The sequence below is a fragment of the Hylobates moloch genome, unplaced genomic scaffold (genome assembly GCF_009828535.3).
Source record: "Hylobates moloch isolate HMO894 unplaced genomic scaffold, HMol_V3 SCAFFOLD_1, whole genome shotgun sequence".
Classification (NCBI taxonomy): Eukaryota; Metazoa; Chordata; class Mammalia; order Primates; family Hylobatidae; genus Hylobates; species Hylobates moloch.
In genome coordinates, this window is record NW_026652276.1 from 217,864,842 (window position 1) to 217,884,641 (window position 19,800).

The 19,800-nt window shown below is 36.4% G+C and overlaps 1 non-coding gene across 1 annotated transcript; it reads right to left on the reverse strand.

Moving 5' to 3' along the window:
* Positions 1-3,568: 3,568 nt before the first annotated feature.
* Positions 3,569-3,672, reverse strand: LOC116809986 (small nucleolar RNA U13). The gene has a single exon (XR_004370136.1). It is a non-coding gene; the product is annotated as a small nucleolar RNA U13 (small nucleolar RNA).
* Positions 3,673-19,800: the final 16,128 nt, after the last annotated feature.

The following is a 19,800-nucleotide window of genomic DNA, read 5'->3' on the forward strand; positions in this document are numbered from 1 at the left end:
GTCTAATCCCAAATGGTCACATACGTGTTGTATAATTCCATTTATACAACATTATTGAAATGTCAAAATTATAAAAATGGAGAATAGATTAGTGATTGACAGGGTTTAAAAAAATGTCAAGTGTGAGAGGGAAGTGAGAAGAGGGAAAAATTAGGTAATAGTAATGATAAACTGTTCTGTGTCTTGACTGTACCAGTGTTAATGTCTTGGTTGTAATATTGCAGTACAGTTTTCAATATGTTGCAATTAGGGGCAACTGGGTTTATGTTACACAGAATCTCTCTGTAATGTTTCTTATAAATGTATGTATATATACATTCATCTTAAAGTAAAAAATATTTTTTAAAAAATATGACAATTCTACAATGACAGTTGGAAGAACGAGAGAAATATTTTGTTGTAGGATCTCTGTATAATACCTGAGGAGGTATGCATTAGTGAAGTACACTGCAAACCTTAAAGGGCCTATTAAGAAAATTAAACAATGGGGTATATATAATAATTTAGTACAGAATATGAAATGAAATCATAAAAGATAACCAATGACAAAGCATAAAAACAAAAAAACGAACAAGGAATAGATAGAAAAAAAAACAATTATGCTGGTACAACTAACACTTAGAGTAACAATGTATTAATGCAAATGGTCTAAATTCACCAATCAAAGGATGGATAAATAATCTAGACTTCACCATAATCTATTTATAAAACTCAACTCAAGTATAAATTGGTTAATATTTATGTGTATATATAAATTCACTTTAAACATAAACATAACTTTATAGTAAGTAAAATTATAAAATAAATTCTATGCTTAAATACATTTCAAAAAGGCAGTATAATTTTGTTAAAATCAATGTATAACTCAGAACAAGGAATATTACCAGTGGTAAAGGAGGTCATTTCATAATTCATCAGGAGGAAATAATAATTCAATGTTTATGTGCCTAACAATAAACCTTTAAAACTAATAAAAATAGATGTAAAAGGAGCTATAGACATATGCCAAACTACATTTGGAGATTTCAACAGCTCTCTTTTAACTGATGCATCACAAAAACAGACAATTAGTAAAAATAAAAATATAAAGAACAATAATATATTATTAAGAAAATTGACTTAATAGAGTTTAGAATATTAAACTCATATTCTTTTTGGAACATTAACTAAAATAGATCATGATATTGGCCATAAAACAAGGCTCAATATATTTGAAGTGATTGAAATCATGTGAAGTGTGTTATCTGACTGGAAAATAATAAATTATAAATCAATAGCAGTAGGATATATGGACTATCCAAGATATATAGAAACTAAACAACATATTTTTATATAATTTATGGGTAAAAGAAGGTATCAAAAGTTAAATTAAAAATATGTTGAATGGAATAAAAATGACAACATAACATCAAAAAACATGTTCGATGCAGTTAAAATAATGCTTCTATCCAGTAAAACAGTAAGAAATGTTCACAAGCACTCTAATCTTCACATTAAGCACAAAATAACACCAAAGAAATTGAAAGCAGTGGTTCACTGACAATGAAACCCGAAAACAGCTCAACACTTGCCTAGATTAACTTAACTTGCCACACTGAAAGTCTATCAGAAGAAGCAGCATGCACATCTCAGGCATAAATACTCATTACTTTAGTTCTCAGTTCTACTGTATGCTCAATACTCAATCAATTAAGTTATGAGACACCCAAAATGCAGATAGAAAACAATACATAGTCAAGGGGCAAAATAATCAGCACAACCAGACTCAGAGATAATTGAGATGTTGGAATTTCAGAGAGAGATTTAAAAATAACTATGAGTAATGTGTTCAAGTCTCTAGTAGAAGAAACTGATAACATGTAATATTATGTGGGAAATTACAACAAAAATGGAAACCATAAACATAATTTTAAAATACTGTAAATAAAAAACATGTTAGCAGAGATGAAGAATCATTTTGACAGACTTGGTAGCTAATTCAAAGCAACTCAGGAAAGAATCTGGGAATTTGCAGATTTGTTAACAGAAATTACTCAAACTTAAGCCAAGGAAAAAAAAAAGTAAAAAACAAAAACAGAGCATCCCGTGTTGTTGGACAATATCAAAATGTTTAACATACATGTAATCCATCCCAAAATAAAAGGAAAAAGAGTGAGGTAGAAAAATATCTGAAGGGATAATGGTTGAGAATTATTTTAAAAATTACAAAATACATCAAACTACAGATACAAGAGATTTTGGGAACTCCAAGCAGGATAAATAATGAATGAAATAAAACACACATACACACTTAAACATATCGTATTCCAGTAGCTCAAAACCAAAAGATAAAGGGAATATGTTGAAGGCATTCAGAGGGTAAAGGTAGAAGATATACACAGGAAGAAAAGGGAGAAATCCAGCAGACTTCTTGTCAAAAATTATACAAGACTTAAGTAAAATGATCACCATGACTAAAGCACCGAAAGTAAAATACTGTGCACCTCAAATTTTATGCATAGTGAAACTACCTTTATTAAATGCAAAAGAAATTGGGATAACTTTAGACAAACAAAAATTGATAATTCATTGCCAGCAGATCTGCACTACAAGAAACATTTTTTAAAATGGCCTCAGGAAGACCAGAATATATCAGAAAAAATTTAGATCTGTCAGCAAACTAACAGAGGAACAGAAAACCAAACACCACATGTTCTCTTTCATAAGTGGGAGTTGAGCAACGAGAACACATGGACACAGAAAGGGGAACAACATACACCAGATCCTGGTAGGGGGTGACAAAGTGAGGAGAGGGAACTTAAAAGGGAGGGTCAATAGGTGCAGCAAACCACCATGGCACACGTATAACTATGTAAAAAACCTGGACGTTCTGTACATGTATCCTGTTTTTTTCTTTTTTAGAAGAAATAAAGAAAAAAAATCAGGATGATCAAAAAAATGTAGATCTGTACAAAGAAATAAAAATTTCTGGAAATGATTAATCATCAGTGTAAATATAAAAGACATTCTAAAATGCATTAATTGCTATAAAAGATATTTTATTTTATTATTTATTTTATATATAATATATATTTTAATTGTTTTTAGAGACAGTATCTTACTCTGGTGTCCAGGCTGAAGTGCAGTGGCACGATCATAGCTCACTGCAGCTTTGAACTCCCAGTCTCAAGCAATCTTCCTGCCTCCCAAGTAGCTGAGTCTACAGGAATGCACCACAATACCTAATTTTTTTTTTAATTTTTTTCTCTTTTTAGAGACAGAATATTGCTTTGTTGGCCAGTCTGGTGTCAAACTCCTGGGCTCAAATGAGCCTCCTGCCTTGGCCTCCAAAGAGCCTCCTGCCTTGGCCTCCAAAAGTGCTGTCATTACAGGTGTGAGCCCCCATGCCTGGCCTATAAAAGAAATTTTACTGCCTAACGTGTAAAAAAGTTACTTAAATGTATTTTAAGTTTATAAGTATGTAAAAATAGCATAGATGACAAAAATAGCATAAAAAATAGGAGAGAGAAATCTACTGTGATTTGTAAAATTCTGGATTTTTTCTTTTCTCTTTTTTAAAATTTTTTCATATCAAATGGGTAATGTACTAATGTCATAATAAGATGTAAGAAAGGCACATCTCACATATGAGTTAAAAAATCCAGTCATCGCATGTATAAGCTGCAAAATGATGTGTAAGAATCTTATACTACATGCAAAACCATATAATATTCAAATCAATATTATAATTAATTAAAGATGCATATTGTAAACTTTAGGGTACAAATTAAATTTTTAAAGAGGTATGAATAATAACCTAGAAATGGAGATTAAATAAACTCTTATGATACAAAATTGCTCCAAACGCTATCAGGAAGAAAGAGAAATAAAGCAACAAGAAACAGAACATATAGTATGTTTATGGGAATCTAAGATTGGTTCGAACATTTGAAAATTATTCAATGTAATTTACCAAATCAACATAAATAGAAAGAAAAGTTTGATCATCTCGATAGATGGAAGGAAAACATTTAACAGCTTTCAACATTCATCAAAGTTAAAATGTCAGCAAAGCTGGAAGAGAACTTTCTCAACTTGTGAAATGTATACACCAAAAACAACAATAACAACAAAAAGCAAGTAAAATTATATAAACAGTGAAGACTGAACGAATTTCCCCCAAAATCAAGAATGAAGCATGCATGTCTGCTCTCACCACTTTTACTCACTATCATACTAAAAACTCTAGCCAATGCAATCAGAGAAGAGAAATAAATTAAAAACTTGCATATTTAAGATGAAAAAATAAACTTTCACTTGAAGATCAATGATTGTTCATGTAGAAACTCTCTAATATTCTGTATTAAAACACTACTGGAACTAATGAGTTCAAGGTCATGGGATACAAGATAAGTATGCAAAATAATCTGTTTTATTTATGTATACTATTATTAGAAATTAAAATAGAAATAAAACAGTTTTAAACAATAGTAAAAAAAAAGCAGTTACGAATCTAAAAAAATCAGTATGATCTGTATATGGAAAACTAAATATTACTGATTAAAAAACTCAAAAGAGACTTAAATAAATGGTGAAAGAAAAAAGTCAAACCAAGACTATTTCTCCATAATTCCACATTTTGTAAATTCTAGAGAGTGAAACTATTTTTCAGTGACAGAAAGCAGACCAATGATTGCCTAGGAATGGAGTTAAAGATTAGGATAGATTAAGGAGGTTGGAAGGAAACTTTAGGGAGTAATGAAAACGTTATTTTGATTGTGATGGTGGTAAGTGTAAGCAGATGTCAAAATTAAATAAATTGTATACTTTGACTATGTACAATGTAGTTCATTATATATCAATTATCCTTCTATAACTCATGAAAAAAGAAAAGCTGTGTTTCTATATAGGTCAATTTGTAAATAAAAACTATATTGGTTGTTTCTTAGCCAGAAACTCTTACAAATGTTACATTTGTTAGTGAACTTTGAAATGCAGAATTAAGGGAACAAAAATTCAGCAACAAACATTCAAATTTATAAAAAAATTTTGATCCTACTGTATGCAAAATTCAAAGGTCAAATACCTATGAATGAAAGATGTAATTAAATGAAAAAATGTGATTTGAGAAAAGGTATGGGACATTATTTTGCTGATGTAAAGATGCTATGAGAATAATAGGTCTTCTAGTTTGTGCTTGTAAACTAAATTTGCCAAAAACCTAATACTCAGTTGTAGCTGATTTAGAAATATAGAAAGGCACTTCTCTTTGATTTTCTTTATTTTACAGTGTAGTTCCCTCTGCCTGGAGCAATAGTGTTTAGCCCTGGCTATACATCAGCACAGACAATGATACTTTTAAAAATAAAAATTTCAAAGGTGCACCCACAGTGGTTCTGAATTAGTAGGACTGGCATCCAGCTCAGATATCTGGAGGTTTAAAGTACTCTCTTTGAGATGATAATGCCCCATCATGGTTGACAACCATTGTCCTTGAAAGAGCAAGGATCCAAAGTCAAGTTAGCATGTGATTGTCATCCAAAGATAGCCATCCATATTGGAGTCTTCAAGGCACCCTAGAAAAGTTTTGACTCTACCTGAAGGGATACAAGCTACTCAAATCTGGATGGAGAACTTGGGATATAAAAATAAAAGCTAACATTTAAAGACTGGGAAAATGGTGATGTATTTTACTTTGACATACTTATGTATTTCAATTTTTATGTAATTATTTCATCACAATGTTTATGCTTTGATGTTTATTAAAGATATTAAAGATCTTTTTGAAATAACCAAGTAGAATGATCTCTATCTCCCTCTCTCTGACCTTCTCTCTCTCATCACTTCTTTACCCAATTTTCCACACTCTTGTTTCTCAATGAAACACATCAACAGAAAGTGTGGTCACATGATCCATGAGGTCAATCAAAAGCATCAGAGTTTACCTGTTGATATTGAATAAGTGATTTCAGCCAGGTGAATAAGTGATTTCAGCCAGGTGAATAAGAGAAGACAATGCTATCTTTTTAAAAGTAGTTTTATCTTTCATTATCATAAATACATATATTCACTGGAATAAATACAGTAAATAGTTATTGATTTCTTATAATTGCTGTATACTTTCATTATTATACTTTCCTGAAAGTAAGTATAATAAAAAAAGAAAGAAAGAATTCGCCACCATGCCACTACAAAATGATAGTCTCAGTCACCATTTTGGTAAATATATTTTTTCAGACATTTTTCCATGTTATCTTGAAAACACGTATGGAGTAGATTAAAAAAATACAGGCAAGTATACCTATTATTTATTTTCCCCTTTTTTGTGCAGTAATATTTATTTTTAAATATTTTAATAACATTTTTAATTTGTTTATTTTTACTGTTTGCCTTGTTTATCCTGGGCCAATTATTATTTTTCACTTCATGATTATTACTGAGGATACTTTTATTGTGTAGAGCAAGTACATTAAAAATGGCCCACTCCTTCTCGCTGATTGCTAGCACAGCAGTCTGAGATCAAGCTGCCAGGTGGCAGCGAGGCTGGGGGAGGGGCGCCCGCCATTGCCCAGGCTTGCTTAGGTAAACAAAGCAGCCAGGAAGCTCGAACTGGGTGGAGCCCACCACAGCTCAAGGAGGCCTGCCTGCCTCTGTAGCCTCCACCTCTGGGGGCAGGGCACAGACAAACAAAAACTCAGCAAGAACCACCACAGACTTAAAGGTCCCTGTCTGACTGACAGCTTTGAAGAGAGTAGTGGTTCTCCCAGCACGCAGCTGGAGATCTGAGAACGGACAGACTGCCTCCTAAAGTGGGTCCCTCACCCCTGAGCAGCCTAACTGGGAGGCACCCCCCCCAGTAGGGACAGACTGACACCTCATTCAACCGGGTACTCCTCTGAGACAAAACTTTCAGACGAACTATCAGACAGCTGAATTTGTGGTCTCACGAAAATCCGCTGTTCTGCAGCCACCGCTGCTGACACCCAGCCAAACAGGGTCTGGAGTGGACCTCTAGTAAACTCCAACAGACCTGCAGCTGAGGGTCCTGCCTGGTAGAAGGAAAACTAACAAACAGAAAGGACATCCACACCAAAAACCCATCTGTACATCACCATCATCAAAGACAAAAAGTAGATAAAACCACAAAGATGGGGAAAAAACAGAGCAGAAAAACTGGAAACTCTAAAAAACAGAGCACCTCTCCTCCTCCAAAGGAACGCAGTTCCTCAACAGCAATGGAACAAAGCTGGATGGAGGATGACTTTGATGAGTTGAGAGAAGAAGGCTTCAGACGATCAAACTACTCTGAGCTACGAGAGGAAATTCAAAACAATAGCAAAGAAGTTAAAAACTTTGAAAAAAAATTAGAAGAATGGATAACTAGAATAACCAATGGAGAGAAGGGCTTAAAGGAGCTGATGGAGCTGAAAGCCAAGTTTCGAGAACTACGCGAAGATTGCAGAAGCCTTAGTAGCAGATGTGATCAACTGGAAGAAAGGGTATCGCTGATGGAAGATGAAATGAATGAAATGAAGAGAGAAGGGAAGTTTAGAGAAAAAAGAATAAAAAGAAATGAACAAAGCCTCCAAGAAATTTGGGACTATGTGAAAAGACCAAACCTACGTCTGATTGGTGTACCTGAAAATGACAGGGAGAATGGAACCAAGTTGGAAAACACTCTGCAAGATATTATCCAGGAGAACTTCCCCAATCTAGCAAGGCAGGCCAACATTCAGATTCAGGAAATACAGAGAACGCCACAAAGATACTCCTCGAGAAGAGCAACTCCAAGACACATAATTGTCAGATTCACCAAAGTTGAAATGAAGGAAAAAATGTTAAGGGCAGCCAGAGAGAAAGGTCGGGTTACCCACAAAGGGAAGCCCATCAGACTAACAGCTGATCTCTCAGCAGAAACTCTACAAGCCAGAAGAGAGTGGGGGCCGATATTCAACATTCTTAAAGAAAAGAATTTTCAACCCAGAATTTCATATCCAGCCAAACTAAGCTTCATAAGTGAAGGAGAAATAAAATACTTTACAGACAAGCAAACACTGAGTGATTTTGTCACCACCAGGCCTGCCCAAAAAGAGCTCCTGAAGGAAGCACTAAACATGGAAAGGAACAACCGGTACCAGCCACTGCAAAAACACACCAAATTGTAAAGACCATCGAGGCTAGGAAGAAACTGCAGCAACTAAAGAGCACAATAACCAACTAACATCATGACAGGATCAGATTCACACATAACAATATTAACGTTAAATGTCAATGGGCTAAATGCTCCAATTAAAAGACACAGACTGGAAAACTGGATAAGGAGTCAAGACCCATCAGTGTGCTGTATTCAGGAAACCCATCTCACGTGCAGAGACACACATAGACTCAAAATAAAGGGATGGAGGAAGATCTATCAAGCAACTGGAAAACAAAAAAAGGCAGGGGTTGCAATCCTAGTCTCTGATAAAATAGACTTTAAACCAACAAAGATCAAAAGAGACAAGGCCATTACATAATGGTAAAGGGATCAATTCAACAAGAAGAGCTAACTATCCTAAATATATATGCACCCAACATAGGAGCACCCAGATTCATAAAGCAAGTCCTGAGTGACCTACAAAGGGACTTAAACTCCCACACAAAATAATGGGAGATTTTAACACCCCACTGTCAACATTAGACAGATCAACGAGACAGAAAGGTAACAAGGATATCCAGGAATTGAACTCAGCTCTACATAAAGTGGACCTAATAGACATCTACAGAACTCTCCACCCCAAATCAACAGAATATACATTTTTTTCAGCACCACACCACACCTATTCCAAAATTGACCACATAGTTGGAAGTAAAGCTCTCCTCAGCAAATGTAAAAGAACAGAAATTATAACAAACTGTCTCTCAGACCACAGTGCAATCAAACTAGAACTCAGGATTAAGAAACTCACTCAAAACCGCTCAACTACATGGAAACTGAACAACCTGCTCCTGAATGACTATTGGGTACATAATGAAATGAAGGCAGAAATAAAGATGTTCTTTGAAACCAACGAGAACAAAGACACAACATACCAGAATCTCTGGGACACATTCAAAGCAGTGTGTAGAGGGAAATTTATAGCACTAAATGCCCACAAGAGAAAGCAGGAAAGATCCAAAATTGACACCCTAACATCACAATTAAAAGAACTAGAAAAGCAAGAGCAAACACATTCAAAAGCTAGCAGAAGGCTAGAAATAACTAAAATCAGAGCAGAACTGAAGGAAATAGAGACACAAAAAACCCTTCAAAAAATTAATTAATCCAGGAGCTGGTTTTTTTGAAAAGATCAACAAAATTGATAGACCCCTAGCAAGACTAATAAAGAAGAAAAGAGAGAAGAATCAAATAGATGCAATAAAAAATGAAAAAGGGGATATCACCACCGATCCCACAGAAAACAGGTTCTGAAATTGTGGCAATAATCAATAGCTTACCAACCAAAAAGAGTCCAGGACCTGATGGAGTCACAGCTGAATTCTACCAGAGGTACAAGGAGGAACTGGTACCATTCCTTCTGAAACTATTCCAATCGATAGAAAAAGAGGGAATCCTCCCCAACACATTTTATGAAGCCAGCATCATCCTGATACCAAAGCCTGGCAGAGACATAACCAAAAAAGAGAATTTCAGACCAATATCCTTGATGAACATTGATGCAAAAATCCTCAATAAAATACTGGCAAACCGAATCCAGCAGCACATCAAAAAGCTTATCCACCATAATCAAGTGGGCTTCATCCCTGGGATGCAAGGCTGGTTCAACATACGCAAATCAATAAATGTAATCCAGCATATAAACAGAACCAAAGACAAAAACCACATGATTATCTCAATAGATGCAGAAAAGGCCTTTGACAAAATTCAACAACCCTTCATGCTAAAACTCTCAATAAATTAGGTATTGATGGGACGTATCTCAAAATAATAAGAGCTATCTATGACAAACCCACAGCCAATATCATACTGAATGGGCAAAAACTGGAAGCATTCCCTCTGAAAACTGGCACAAGACAGGGATGCCCTCTCTCACCGCTCCTATTCAACATAGTGCTGGAAGTTCTGGCCAGAGCAATCAGGCAGGAGAAGGAAATAAAGGGTATTCAACTAGGAAAAGAGGAAGTCAAATTGTCCCTGTTTGCAGATGACATGATTGTATATCTAGAAAACCCCATTGTCTCAGCCCAAAATCTCCTTAAGCTGATTAGCAACTTCAGCAAAGTCTCAGGATACAAAATTAATGTACAAAAATCACAAGCATTCTTGTACACCAATAACAGACAAACAGAGAGCCAAATCATGAGTGAACTCCCATTCACAATTGCTTCAAAGAGAATAAAATACCTAGGAATCCAACTTACAAGGGATGTGAAGGACCTCTTCAAGGAGAACTACAAACCACTGCTCAATGAAATAAAAGAGGATACAAACAAATGGAAGAACATTCCATGCTCATGGGTTGGAAGAATCAATATCGTGAAAATGGCCATACTGCCCAAGGTAATTTACAGATTCAATGCCATCCCCATCAAGCTACCAATGACTTTCTTCACAGAATTGGAAAAAACTACTTTAAAGTTCATATGGAACCAAAAAAGAGCCCGCATCGCCAAGTCAATCCTAAGCCAAAAGAACAAAGCTGGAGGCATCACGCTACCTGACTTTAAACTATACTACAAGGCTACAGTAACCAAAACAGCGTGGTACTGGTACCACAACAGAGACATAGATCAATGGAACAGAACAGAGCCCTCAGAAATGATGCCGCATAGCTACAACTATCTGATCTTTGACAAACCTGACAAAAACAAGAAATGGGGAAAGGATTCCCTATTTAATAAATGGTGCTGGGAAAACTGGCTAGCCATATGTAGAAAGCTGCAACTGGATCCCTTCCTTACACCTTATACAAAAATTAATTCAAGATGGATTAAAGACTTATATGTTAGACCTAAAACCATTAAAATCCTACAAGAAAACCTAGGCAATACCATTCAGGCCATAGGCGTGGGCAAGGACTTCATGTCTAAAACACCAAAAGCAATGGCAACAAAAGCCAAAATTGACGAATGGGATCTAATTAAACTAAAGAGCTTCTGCACAGCAAAAGAAACTATCATCAGAGTGAACAGGCAACCTACAGAATGGGAGAAAATTTTTGCAACCTACTCATCTGACAAAGGGCTAATATCCAGAATCTACAATGAACTCAAACAAATTTACAAGAAAAAAACAAACAACCCCATCAAAAAGTGGGCAAAGGACATGAACAGACACTTCTCAAAAGAAGACATTTATGCAGCCAAAAAACACATGAAGAAATGCTCATCATCACTGGCCATCAGAGAAATGCAAATCAAAACCACAGTGAGATACCATCTCACACCAGTTAGAATGGCCATCATTAAAAAATCAGGAAACAACAGGTGCTGGAGAGGATGTGGAGAAATAGGAACACTTTTACACTGTTGGTGGGACTGTAAACTAGTTCAACCATTGTGGAAGTCAGTGTGGCGATTCCTCAGGGATCTAGAACTAGAAATACCATTTGACCCAGCCATCCCATTACTGGGTATATACCCAAAGGACTATAAATCATGCTGCTATAAAGACACATGCACACATATGTTTATTGCGGCACTATTCACAATAGCAAAGAGTTGGAACCAACCCAAATGTCCAACAACGATAGACTGGATTAAGAAAATGTGGCACATATACACCATGGAATACTATGCAGCCATAAAAAATGATGAGTTCGTGTCCTTTGTAGGGACATGGATGAAACTGGAAAACATCATTCTCAGTAAACTATCGCAAGGACAAAAAACCAAACACCGCATGTTCTCACTCATAGGTGGGAATTGAACAATGAGAACTCATGGACACAGGAAGGGGAACATCACACTCCGGGGACTGTTGTGGGGTTGGGGGAGGGGGGAGGGACAGCATTAGGAGATATACCTAATGCTAAATGACGAGTTAATGGGTGCAGGAAATCAACATGGCACATGGATACATATGTAACAAACCTGCACATTGTGCACATGTACCCTAAAACCTAAAGTATAATTAAAAAAAAATCTATATTCTTGCCTATACATTGAAATAGAATGATCTGCTCAACATTAGCCAACACAAATACACTTCATGAAGATGAGAACCACAGAGTATGCATGTACCATATGGGAAGAATTAAAAGAAGCTCTCTCTATTCTCCATGTTTCCATTGTACAAGTTTTGTTCTAAAAGTAAAACAATACTGGAGGTTTAAATGTTGCCTGATTTACAATATAGACTTCCTTTGTTAAAAAAAGTTTTATTCTTGTATATGCTTTCTAATTTACAAAACCCTTCTAAACACATCGACCCCCTTGAATATACCCAACTCTTTCTGAGTTAGGATGCTGGGTATCACAATATTGTTTCCGATAAGGGGACTTTAACTGAGAGAGCCTATGGCGTATTTACCCAAAGCCATGTAGCTGGTTAGTGGTAGAGCTGGATTAAATGCCCAGGTCTCTTTCAATGTACTTACACTGATAGCAATAGGCCCTGAGATGCAATGATTACCAAAGAGTAGTCCCTCATAGATCCTTTCATAAACATCAAGATAAATGTAAATGTTTTATGGAAAAAATTTATTTTTTTATGATTGTATTATAAGGTCTATAATGTAACTAGCTATATGTCAGTAGCCTAGCTATTGCATATGTCCATCTCTGCAGATTCAGATGATCACCTGGAAGATCTATTTCTCTCTCTAGTGTGCCCAGCAAGGATGGTGTCTAGTAGTTATGACTGCTCTCCTAGTCTGTAATAGCGGGCATAAGTCTCATCATTCTCCCATATCTTCTTTCATTTATCTATAGCTCAATATCATTTTTTTCCTCCAAGAAAGAGTGTTACTTTTCTCTATTTGGATGTATATCATGCAACAATATCTGGAAATCTCAACCATGGCTGTTTTTCCTATTGTTATTATCTCCAAAATTAACCATAAAGCCTTGCCACATTAGGAGCATTCTCTTTGCACATCCTGAGTTTGGATGTAGCCTATGTGACAGTTGAGATTCCAATGGAGGGATCTCTGGATGTTTCTTGAACACTTCAAGAGGAATAGTCCCTTTGAAAATGATACTGCATCTTGTATTTGAGTGTAGGGAGTGGTGAGGTGTAGGTGGAACATCCTGCAGTACATATACCCTTTATTATGTGCATTGGTTTGGATCTTCTAAGAAGTAAACACTGATGTAGGTTTAAATGACCATGCTAGATTTACCAGGGGAAGGAGGAGAAGACAGGGCAATCCTTTAGACAGGCATATGGATGTAACATTTTTGGAAGGTAAGAAGCAAGGGGATTGGGTAAAAAATATCTTGGCTGTATCACAATTCCAAGAAAGGTTTTGCTAGGTTAGTACAGAGTCTTTTAGCCAATGCCACTAGCTGGAGCAGTCCCACATTTCACTAGCATGGGCCTGTCTTGGTACCTCTGCCATTCATCAGGAGCAGTCTTACGGAAAAAAATAGACTTTGTGGATGCGGGGGATAGTAGCCAGGGTCACCTGTCAACTGTGTGCACCACAGAAAGGAACCTGAGAAGTGCATTTTTATGGCTACTGAAAATTGGTGTTATTCATTTCCCTGAAAAATATTGTTCTAAAAAATATTTGGTGTCTTAATATCATTAGTTGTTCTCTGTCTGACCAGCCATGAGATTGAAGTGAACCCTTTACTGTGCTTTATTGTTAACAATTTAACTAGAATTATTGTGCATGTCTTGGTTAAATTTACTTTTTGTTTTTGTGTGTGTGTGTTTGTACATGTATACATAAAGATAGATCTCTAAATAAATATAAAACATATCCTTATATTTAAATATTTACTGCATATGCTCTATTAAAATTCAGACTTTGTATAAGAACATTCTACTAACAAGCCATATTGACATCTCTATAGAAGCAGGACTAATTGGTGGCTCATAGAGGGAGGGAAGACTTCCTGAGATCAATAGCATAATGATTACTATTTCCTGTAGTGTTTGTTAAGAACTTTACCAATGAATTTAAAAGCAATCGATTCTTTTTATTTAATTTTCTACTTGTTTCAAAACTACAGAGAAATTTCTGAGTCATACTCAAAAGGGTTTCCTGATCACTTACACAAGCAAATCTAGCTTTAAGTAAAGTTTGAGCAAGTGGTATGTGTAAATACTTAAGTGTGTATCTGTAAATATTCATACTTATATTAAAATTTAGTCATTAGTACCTGGGTTTCTTCTTAATAAAAGAATGCAAATGAATGCGGCACATAAATGCAGAGGAAGACCTGAATTTGATAGTTCTGTCATAACATGTGCCCTTAGGTGTGCCATTTTAACCTTTCCAATCTTCAATTTCTTCATTTAGAAAATAGAGATAATTGCTCACATACCTTCTTTATATTTTTTTCAGAAGGGTCAAATGAGCTGTGAGATCAAATTGGAGTGACTCTGGATGTCTATATGAAAACATTAAAAAATGAAAATTATGCTATGCAAGATAAATTATCCATACAGATTATTCATAGTGTGGCAGTATTCTTTCTTCAGAGAAGTTCAACAAATCTCCTGAAAGCTGTTCTGTATTGTCTTACAGTGAAAACATATAGAATTCATCCATGTCCATACTTTCACCTCTGGGAGAAGAGATGCCTGACTTCTTATTCAATTATTTGTTCAACAAATTTTATCTAAGCGTCTCTTAGACACTTGGGTATGCAACAGTGAATGAGACTGGATCAGTTAGATGAAGGCCCTGTTCTCATGAAGTTTACATTCCATGTAAGTCTTAGCTCATGTCTTAGATTGTATTCCCAGGAAAACACACTCTGAGATGAGGATTTGTGTACAGGAAGATTTATTAATGATCAGTACATTGGAGGGAGGGAGGGACGGAGAGAAGGAAACAAGTTTGGGCAGAGGAAAAGATTAAGCTGAGATTTAACTGCAGTGAAGGCCTCAGCAAGCACCAGAGGCAGCACTGGAGCCAGGACAGGCCTCCACACTGACCTGATATTCAATGTAGACTGCAGCTTCCATCAGCCAAGGGCTATTTCAAGTGGAGTGGGTTTATAAGATGTGATCTGTGAGCAGGAATGCTCCCACAGCTCAGGGAATGAGTGTCTAGGTCATGAAGGGCTATCTGTGTGGGGCATAATAGTATGACGAATAAACATATGCTGTGCCAGATGGTGACTGGTGCCACAGAGAACCATACTGAGCAGAGACCTGAGATAACTGAAGGAGTGACGCACACAGAGGGAGATGGGAAGGATCCGTGAAGGCCTTGAGGCAGAATGTGGTTCCTTTGTGTGTTTGAAGAACAGCACAGGATCAGCAAGACATCAGTGGTATGAACAGAGGGAAGATTTGTAAGAGGTGAGGTCAGAGAGCTGGTATGGAGGGAGAGGGGTGTCAGGTAGAGGCATATACCCACCAAATATTAACCGGGTTCCTAGTATGGCCAGGCCCTGAAGAACAAAATGTTGGTAAGCCAGAGTAACCAGGCTCCTGATCTCCTGGAGTTTAATTCTAGCAGCGGTGGGGACATGAGGCAGTTGATAGTAAACAAAAATGTGAAAGGTTATTTTCAGTGGTGGTCCACACTAAAAAGGGCATTTATTTTAAAATGTGTTAGAAATGAATGAGGTAGAGAAGTATCTTTAGGTTGAATGCTCCAGAAGGTATCTTTGGAAAGGCAATATTAGAACTGAGACCTGAGTCCCATAAGGGTGACATCAGAGTCTATATGTAAATTAGTGAACAATGTAGAAACAATATACAATTTACATAAATTTACCTTTTTTCTCCCATTTCAGTTAATAGCATGTGACCTTTTGGAAAATTCAATCTGGGATAATAAACTTTAATTGTGCCAATCTCATTAGGTGGATACAAGATGCTACTGGACTGACTCTTGAAGAGAACTGGACCACCAATTACTTGGGTTCATTTTTGACCAAAGTCCACACCTGTCTCAACTCCTTAAAATTATGCCAGAAATACAAGGCCAGTAAATGTGCACAGAACAAGATAGATGGAATTAGTCTAATTGAGCCACCATTTGTCAATTTTTCATTAGTTTATTTAATTAGAACTTGGCAAATGAGACGAAAGCAATCTTCTATGTGAGTCAATTAACTTCACACAGCTCCATAGTCACTGAGCAAATTTATAATCTCAACTAACATTTCAATTACATTCACTTCAAAAAAACTTACTAATGACTGATCATGTACAAAGTACAGTCCTATGCAACAGGTTTACTAAGATGATCAATATATGGTTTATGTCTCCAAGAACATTACAAGAGAATTAGAGGAGGTGATGTTTTAGAAAGAATAGAGCACGAGGCTGACTTTGATAAATATTATGGAAACACAGTGGCTAAACATTGATTATTAAATATTATGGAAGCACAGTGGCTAATCATTGACTATTAAATCATTGACTATTATGCCTTTGATCATGAAGAAGATGAGGCAAGTGAATTTAAGGCAATCCATCAGCAAAACTAAAGTAAACTTTAAAGAGCATACCTTTAACCAACATTTACAGCAGGTAGCAAATAGAATTTTTTACTTTTTAAAAATTATATTATTAAAATATAATTTAATTACTTTTTATTTTGTGCACAGATATCAAGTGTTATGGGTTAAATTTTGCCTCCCCACTAAAATTTAAATGTTGAAGTCCTAAACCCTAGTGCCACAGAATCTGTCCTTTTCTAGACATAGGATCTTTACCAAGTTAAAATGAGGTTATTGGAATGGGACCTAAACCAATATGACTGGTGTCCTTATGTAAAGGGCAAATTTGGAGACAGACTGTCATACAGGAAGAACACCACATGAACATCCGCACCGCTATCTACAAGCCAAAGAGAGAAGCTGAGGACAGATCCTTCTCTCATAGCTCTCAGAAGGAACTAATCCTGGCAACACCTTGATTTTGAGCTTCTGGCCTTCAGAGCTATGAGATCACATTTTTCTGCTGTTTAAGCCACCCAGTTTGTGATTCTCTGTTCCTGCAGCTCTAGCAAACAAACACACTATTTAAATATGCTCCCAGCTACTATCTAAAGGCAAGAAGGACTATTAGCTAATGCAGTGATTAATCCAGGCTTATATATCTATCTAGCTCACATGGAAATGGGAGATTCAAAAAGGTTAATTTTAAAGATAACTAAAGTTTATCTCTTCAAATACTGTCCTTTTCTTAACTAAGGATATTAATATTAAATGTATATGAGCTTTTTTGCCCTCTTAAAGAGTATACTTAGCATAATCAGCCTTGGGATTATCAGGATGACTCAAAGTATTTTGCCAACTTGTAATATATATGAACGATTAAAAGGCCACCAGGGCAAGAATGATTGTGTGCTCTGGCTGTGGCCCCAGAGAGCTCTGCTTCCTGAGTTGTTGGGAGGACTTTTTGTTATTGATATTTTTATTCTTTTTTTTTTTTAACTCTTTTCAGGATTCTAATTGTCCATTCTCCTTATTGTCCGTATGTCTGCTTCCAACAGTTCCTTACTCCTTATAATTGGATGCAGTTAATTGTCTACTGGTTGAGAAATCAGATAATAGAGTCTGTAAGAGTTTTATGTAAAATGAGAAAAAAAAATGAATGTGTGTACGTGTCTGAGGAATTCCCTCACAAAACATTTTATGGTATTTTTTAATATCTATTTTTAAAGCTCAGGAGATGTCTGTTTGCTTGTTTGCTTTTCTGGGTTTATAGATATGTTCTGAGTGTTGCATTTGCTGGAAGTCTGTCTTCTGACTAAGCGGGATATTGCTTTATTTTGGTACTGAAACATAAGATCAGCCCGTCTCCTGTTCCCACAAGTATGCTAATCATCAGACTGCATGTCTCAGTACACTGAAGGTTTGGGATGATCTTGTTCATAGAATAAAACTCTGACTTACAATCACTCAACTTTGGGACAAATTGTGAGGAAAAGAACAGTAGCCAAATTTGAAGACGGCCATCCTTTACTCTCTAATCAGATCATCTGAAAGATTTATTGATGTAAATTCTCTCATGAAGAACTTGTGTGCTGTGGTACAAATTATTTAAAACCTTATCCTGAGACAATGGTGGGCAGAACCCTGATTTTCTGATATTTGTCTTGATCCAGCTCGAGTTCCACCCGTGTACCTGCTGACCCTTCTCTGTTTGCTCTGCTGATCTTCCTTTTGTCTCCCTACCTTCCTGTCCCTTCTATGAGCTCCCCCTAGGCAGTCAGCCTTGCCCACAACTTCAGTTACCACCTAGAAGCAAACGAATCACAGGGTTATACATCTAGCTTAGACCTCTATTTTGAGCTCTGGGTCTGTATTTGCAACTCTGTAGTTGACACTCCTTCTTAATGTCCCCAAAAGTCTTTCAAATTCAATGTGTCCAACATGAAACCTCCTCTGAGAGCTTTGTTCTCTTCCAGGATTCTTAGTGAACAGTATGACCACCTCAGGTTGCAGGGTGTTATCCTCAAAATCTCTCTTCCTCCAACCATAACAAATCTACACCAGATTTCATAAAATTCAACTAATAAAATACTTCGGAAGCCACCCCTTTATTCCTACCATTATGCCAGCAAAGTTACCATTATCTGTTAATCGAACTTACACTATGGCCATGTGGATCTTTTTTTTTTTTTTTAAGTTCCAGGATACAAGTATAGAACGTGTAGGTTTGTTACATAGGTATATGTGTGCCATGGTGGTTTGCTGCACCTATTAACCAGTCATCTTGGTTTTAAGCCCTGCATACATTAGCTCTGTGTCCTAATGCTCTCCCTCTTCTCACCCCCACCCCCAACAGGCCCCGGTATGTGTTGTTCCCCACCCTGTGTCCATGTATTCTCATTGTTCAACTCCCACTTATGAGTGAGAACATGCGGTGTTTGGTTTTCTGTTCCTGTGTTAATTTGCTGAAGACGATGGCTTTCAGCTTCATCCATGTCCATGCAAAGAACATGATCTCACTCCTTTTTATAACTGCATAGTATTCCATGCTGTATATGTACCACGTTTTCTTTATCGAATCTACATGTTGATCTATTTATATTTGCTCTTGCATTCCTCCAACCCATTTTCCCTGCTGTAGTCAGAACATTTTTTCGAAGCTCACTTGATTATAGTTATTTGCTCCTATGCCCATGTAAACCCTCCTATAGGTTCCCACCAATTTCAATAAAAGATAGTATTCCTAAACATGGCTAGAGAGCTTTGCATGGCCTCCCTCTTCTATACCTGTCTGACCCATTCCTTTTCATGAAAAACATTCCACAAATCTTCTTCCTTCATCTTTCTGGGTCCTTCATAGTTTTTTTCTACTTTCCATCCTCCTACTGCCACAGAACACGTGACCTGCTGTTCCCTTTTTGTAGCAAACATTTCTTTCCAATCTTCACCTGATTAATTCCTTCTCATCTTTGAGATGTTAATTTAGGCTTCACTTCCCCAGGCAAGCCTTCTCTTACAGAGGGGACTCAGATCTCCCTACTGTATACTCAAAACAATGTGACTTCCTTCCATTACATTTTTATAGTTGTAATTTTCCTTTGAATTTGTATGATTATTGGCTGAATATTTGTCTCCTCCACTATACTGTAAGTTCTATCTTTGTTTGCTATTTTATCCCAAGTGTTTTGTTCAGAATCAAGGATATTATAGTTGCTAAAGGAATAAATGAAAATACTGAGACTGTAGTGATTCACAGACTACCTGGGCTCC